Here is a 6,944-nt window from a genome sequence, read left to right on the forward strand (position 1 = left end):
ACTTATTTGGAGCTATTTATTATACCGCTGTTCACTGACACACTTGGTGGCCAAGTGTCCAATGACAGATGAGTGGATGATGACAACGCAGTATATATTCGCCATGGAATACTATAAAGCTGCAAAGAAGGACAAAATCCAAAATTCACTGCAATGTGGATGGAACTGAAGGATTCATGTTAAAGGAAGTAAATCAGAAGGGCGAGGACAACCTGCAGTGTGCAGAACAACATGACAAAGGGGTGGGAGGTGTCAACAATGGGCAAACCATTGACTCTGGGTTACAGGAACAAAAATGTCAAGGAGGGGGAGGAATGGAGAAGAGCGAGAAGAGGAGGTCTGGGATAACAAGGGGCTAGGGGCAGAGTCCTGGAGCTCATGTGTGGCACAGAGCAAAGCATCTGTGTAACTCTAAAGCACTAGAGTCAGCTTGACCAAAACCACAGAAACCGAACTACAATAATTAAATTCAAAATTGTGTCTGTCGAGTATTAAGGTTGTGTGGGGGGAGGAATGAGGGATGGTGGTTGAAGGTGGGTTGAAGGTAGGGTACTGTCTGGAGCCCTATTATAAAGATGCTTTATAACAAACCACAGTCACTGTCATCATTTTGTTCAAGCGGGCACCAGTAACGTCTCCATTGTGAGACTTATTGTTACTGTTTTTGGCATATCCAATACACCACAGGTAGCTTGTCAGGCTCTGCCGTGTGGGCTCGATACTCTTGATAGCTTGCCGGGCTCTCCAAGAGGGGCGGAGGAATCGAACACAGGTCGGCCGCGTGAAAGGCGAACACCCTACCTCTGTGCTATCACTACAGCCAAACAAACCACAGTATCTAAAACTTAAATGTTATTAGCTCTTTTATCTAGATGCAGGGTAAGGCTTTTGAAAGGGGATCATTGTTTTTTCCTAAAGTCATTTTCTGAGAAACTGAGGCAGAGTCACAGACCTCAGGAACAGCAGGCGTCAGTTCCAAAGACTGCGCTGCTCGTGCTGGGAGGAAAGGCAGCTCAGAGAGAGAAGGGAACACCCAGCAAAGGAGGACCCGCTCGGGTTGGGAGAGGCGTGCTGAGTGTAGACTATAGATCGAACACAATGGCCACTCAATGCCTCTATTGCAAACCGTAACACCCAAATGGAGAGAGAGAACAAAAGTGAATGCCCTGCCACAGAGGCGGGGTGGGGTGGGGGCCGTGGGAGGGATACTGGGATCATTGGTGGTGGAGAATGGACACTGGTGGAGGGATGGGTACCCGATGATTATATGACTGAAATGCAAACACAAAAATTTGTAAGTATGTAACTGTACCCCATGGTGATTCACTGATTTAAAAAAAAAAGCACTGTAGCACTGTCCTCCCATTGTTCGCCAATTTGCTCAAGCAGGCACCAGTAACGTCTCTATTGTGAGACTTGTTGTTACTGTTCTTAGCATATCGAATATGCCACGGATAGCATGCCAGGCTCTGCCGTGCAGGCGAGATATTCTTGGTAGCTTGCCGGGCTCTCTGAGAGGGATGGAGGAATCGAAGAATTCAGGTTGGCCACATGCAAGGCAAACACCCTACCCACTGTGCTATATCTCTAGTCCTATAAATAAATAAATAAATAAATAAGACTTTGTGCTTCTCTCCTGAGAATCACCGCTCACCCAGAGACAGGCCTTCCCGGTCACAGTAGCCAATGAGTTTGCTTTCCATTAATCAGCCAGCCACTTTGAGCCACAGAAAGTGGAAAGGGCTGAGCAAGGGTGAGAGGTCACAGGTTTGAGTTCTCCAACCATGATTCCTTGTGGCCAGTGGGACATGAGGCAGGGAGGGCTAGATCCCTGACATCCTTGATGTTCAGGGATTCCCATGGAATGATAAAGGAGACTTCCCAGACACATCTCATTAAAACAGCGTGACTTTCAAATTCACTTAGATTTTGGTACAAGTCAAATTCACTTTGGTACATCTACACAATGGAATACTATGCAGCTGTTAGGAGAGATGAAGTCATGAAAATTGCTTATAAATGGATAAACATGAAGAAGTATCATGCTAAGTGAAATGAGTCAGAAAGAGAGGGATAGACATAGAGGGACTGCACTCATTTGTGGAGTGTAGGGTAGCATCACATGAGACTGACACCCAAGGACGGTAAATACAAGGGCCAGGGGGATTGCCCCATAGCTGGAAACCTGCTTCATGAGCGGAGGGGAAAAGGCAGATGGAATAGAGAAGTGATCACTAAGAAAACGATGGCTGGAGGAACCAGTCGGGATGGGAGATGTGTGCCGAAAGTAGATAATGGACCAAACATGATGACCTCTCAGTGTCTGTGTTGCAAGCCATAATGCCCAAAAGTAGAGAGAGTCTGGGGAATGTTGTCTGCCATGGAGGCAGGGGGAGGGTGGGAAAGGGGGGGTATACCCGGGATATTGGTGGTGGGGAAGGTGCACTGGTGGAGGGATGGGTGTTTGATCACTGTGTGATTGTAACCCAAACATGAAAGCTTGTAACTATCTCATGGTGATTCAATAAAATTTTAAAAATTAAAAAAAAATTCACTTAGACTCGCTCAGCCAAGAAGTGTAGCTCGATTCGAAAGATGCATCAAAGTACCACAAGGAAACTCATTCAAGATCTCCTGGCTCTTGTGTGGGTGCTGTTGGCTAATCTGCCCACTGGTGAGATGCCACTGGCCCACACGTGCTGCCCCCCAATGGGGGCGTGAGAGAGAGCGGGATGCCACTTTAGGGCGTCAGCCAGCACATGTGCAACATTATCATCGGCATGGCTGACACTCTAATAATCCATTACAAATACGTAGAAATAAAACTGCTTCTGCAGGGGTCATCCCCTGGGCACGTGGAGACATGAGGTGCAGGGGACAGAGCTCACCCTGTCCCCTGTCCAGACTCTTCTCTTTTGTCATTTCTTTTCTGTTTGGTTTTGGAGCCACACCCAGTGGTGCTCAGGGATCACTCCTGGTGGGGGTTGGGGGCCATGTGGGGTGCCAGGGATCAAACCTGGGTCAGCTGTGTGCCAGGCAAGTGCCTTACCCCTTATGCCACCTCTCCAACCCCCAAGCCTCCATCCCATATTGCTCTCATTTTCCTCAGCAATATCATTTTCCTCCCTGTTTTCCATAGCAATATCGTTCTCCCCATACAGCCACTTATTGAACACGGCCTGCCCCGGAGGTGATGGTCAGTGGCTCAAAACACAATATCTCTCTCTCTCTCTCCCTCCCTCCCTCCCTCCCTCCCTTTCTCTCTCTCCCCTCTTCCTCTCTCTCTCCCTCCCTCCCTCCCTCCCTTTCTCTCTCTCCCCTCTTCCTCTCTCTCTCCCTCCCTCCCTCCCTTTCTCTCTCTCCCCTCTTCCTCTCTCTCTCTCCCTCCCTCCCTTTCTCTCTCTCCCCTCTTCCTCTCTCTCTCTCTCCCTCCCTCCCTCCCTCCCTCCCTTTCTCTCTCTCTCCCCTCTTCCTCTCTCTCTCTCCCTCCCTCCCTCCCTTTCTCTCTCTCTCCCCTCTTCCTCTCTCTCTCTCTCCCTCCCTCCCTCCCTTTCTCTCTCTCCTCTCTCTCCTCTCTTCCTCTCTCTCTCTCTCTCTCAGAGGTTATGGTCAGTGGCTCCAAATACAACCTTACACACACACACTCTCTCTCCTCCCCCCCGCCCCCCCGCCCCCGCAGGGCACTCTGGCTGCAGTCCTGCACAGGGCTCTGCCACCAAGGCCCAGCCTGATTCGAGTGCTCAGCTGCTTCCTCTGCAGGCAGTGAGACAAGCCCGAACTCCTTGGCTCCCCCAGGACTGTCTGGCCCCGTCCACTTGTAAACTGCCTGCCTGCACCTGTACCGTCCTGTCTGTCTCTCCATGCAGGTGACGACACAGAAGTCTGGCCACCTGCGACACTCACCACGGCAGGGCGTTGGTGCCGCCCCAGTGAACAAAGAGGTTCCACATCTATGGCTCCACACCCATCACCTCTTCAAATTCACTTAGACAGATGGCCTGGCCTGGCCCCACTGGACTCTGGGTTCTTCTTCAAAACAGAAGATCAGTTTCCCACCATGCACTTGGCAGTCTGACTTCCTAGTGCTCCCAACTGTAGTAGAAGAATTGTAAAAACACCCTGTTCTTGGCAAAGACTTGCCACATGCTGAGGGATGTTATGTTTTCCCTTGAGGTTTGTTTTTTTAACTATAGTTTGTAGCAATTATAATTTTACTTCTAAATGCCTTGATTTTTAAAAAAAAAAAGTACCATTTACTATTTATAGAAATCAGCCTGCATGTCCAACTTGGGAAATTTATTTTGTTGCAGGTTCATCATTTTGAAAAAAATCAGTTGAAAATTCTGGGGTGTCTCTCGAGTCCCCATCCTGCCCACGGCCTGACAGACAGACACACACACACCATATCTGCAACCTCGTTCATGCCCAACTTTGCTGCTTCACCTCTAATCACTGCAGAGAGTGCAAGCAGATGAAAATCCAGGCACACTGGTTTTCTGGCTGTAAGTGCTGGGGTCTCCTGCGCCCTGCAGTGCCTGAAGCCCCTCGGCCACACTCACATCCCACCACTGCTGCCACGTGAACAACTCGGCCTCACGACTCCTAAGCCCAGTTCTACAGAGCCTGGAGTGCCTGTTGTGTGGCCGCATGGCCCCACCACACCTACATACGGACGTCCCTGTAGAAGCACAGCGAATCAGACGGGAAAGCAGCCGAGAAGCCCGCTAAGCCCAAGGCAGAAACAGACAGAAACAGTGACCCCGAAGCCCAGCTTTCACGCCCCATTGTGAGATGTACCGATTTTCACAAATTTTGACTGGAGTGATAGCACAGTGGGTAGGGCGTTTGCCTTGCACGCGGCCGACCTGGGTTCAATTTCTCTGTCCCTCTTGGAGAGCCCAGCAAGCTACCCAGAGTATCCTGCCCACACAGCAGAGCCTGGCAAGCTACCCATAGTGTATTAGATATGCCAAAAACAGTAACAACAAGTCTCCCAATGGAAACGTTACTGTTGCCTGCCTGTTGCCTGCCTGTTGCCTGCTGGAGCAAGACGATGAGCAACAGGATGACAGTGATACAGTGATACAGTGATTCTTATGCTGAAGTATTTTCTGATAATTCCATTAGCCATGTTTCGTTAACAGGCAATGTAAAAAATGTAAAATCCATTATTTTGTGCCTGCTGAAGGAGTGGGCTTGGGGGGTGGGTTAGAAATGGGGGCCCTGGTGGAGGGAGGGTCACTGGAGGTGGAACATTGAATTCCAGAAACAACTGTAGGATGAACAACTTTGTTGCTGTGTTGAAATAGTTTTTAAAAACTCCAAGTGTTGCTTGACATTGGAGGTTCTCTTTTGGAATAATGATAAAATGTTCATTTTTTTAACATGTGTAGTGAAGGATCGTGAATCCCAGCACTAGATTCGAAAGCCCAGTAGTACACTGGAGAATGCCCATGGCACCTCGGAGGCCTTATTTGGTGGCGTCTCACTGCCAGCAGCAGGGAAACCTTCCCCAGACATTTACAAATCATCCCCATTAACAGTCCCGAGTTAAGACCCAATTAAAATCACTCGATGTTTTAATTCCTTGCCTACTCCCCCAAATTCCTTGATATGTATTAGCATATAAGGGAGCAGACCCTTTGCATCGGAATTCACTTTTTCACCCTTCACATTCCTCTGTCGTCCCCTTCGGCCCTGGGCATGCCGGCAGCTTATCTGCCCTCTGCTCCTCAGCTCCTGCTATGCCGTTCTCCTGTTGGTTCTCAGGATGCTGAAAATAACTTACGGGCAACATCCTTTGTAAAGATCTGTTTGGGTTTGTTTTGTTTTTGTTTTTTAATTTAGTCACCATGAGATAACAGAAGGACTGGAGCGATAGCACAGCCGGTAGAGCGTTTTGCCCTTGCCCTCGGTCGACCCAGTTTCGATTCCTCCGTCCCTCTCGGAGAGCCTCCCAAGCAACCGAGAGTATCCCGCCCACACGGCAGAGCCTGGCAAGCCACCTGTGGCGTATTCAATATGCCAAAAACAGTAACAAGTCTCACAATGGAGACGTGACTGGTGCCCGCTTGAGCAAATCGATGAGCAACAGTGCTACAGTGCTATAGAGATAACAAAGTTATTTATGATTGGGTTTTGGGCACACAATGTTTGACCACCAATTTCTTCACCAGTGTCAACTTCCCTCCTCCTATACCCCCACCCACCAGTCTGCCTCTGTGAAAGGCTCTTTTTTGTGAGTTTTTACACTGAAGTTTGCACCTATTGCCGACAGGGTCTCATTTATAACACTTCCCCAGCTTTCTGCACCACCCCCACTTCCCTCCACCCTAGACGTCACCCCCTTGAGCGGCATGTTTCCTGCTGAATACCAGTCCTTGTGTTCTTGTTTCCACTGTCTTTGTTTTTCTTTTTGGGTCACACTTGGCCAGGCTCAGGGGTTATTCCTGGCTCCACACTCAGGAATTACTCCTGGCGGTGCTCAGGGGACCATATGGGATGCTGGGAATCGAACCCGGGTCGGCTGCATGCACCCAGTATGCTATGGCTCCAGCCCCTCCACTCTTTGGATATTTGTTACTCCACAGTGATGCTCCTCCTCGGTGGAGCAGAGTCGAATACCCCGAGACAGACCCACAGCTTCATGACCTGGTAAACCTCACAGAACAGTAACCGGCAGACAGTTACTCATTGAAAAAGGAGCAAACTCTATGAAGTGGAGCAAGGAAAGCCTCTCCAACAGGAGGTGTTGGGGAAACTGGGCAGCAACGTGCAAAAATCCTAAGGAAGAGCTCAGAGTCCGCAAGTGAGAAGCCGAGTCGTGTTTCCCCTCGTTGCAGAGTGGAAGTTCGTCCCCTTCGCCCGACTTCTGGGGCGCAGTGGGCTCGGGCTGGGGACATTCCTAGGAATTCGCTCTTAGTAGAAAAAGGAAAAGCCGGTCC

The sequence above is a fragment of the Sorex araneus genome, chromosome 1 (genome assembly GCF_027595985.1).
Source record: "Sorex araneus isolate mSorAra2 chromosome 1, mSorAra2.pri, whole genome shotgun sequence".
NCBI classification, from domain to species: domain Eukaryota; kingdom Metazoa; phylum Chordata; class Mammalia; order Eulipotyphla; family Soricidae; genus Sorex; species Sorex araneus.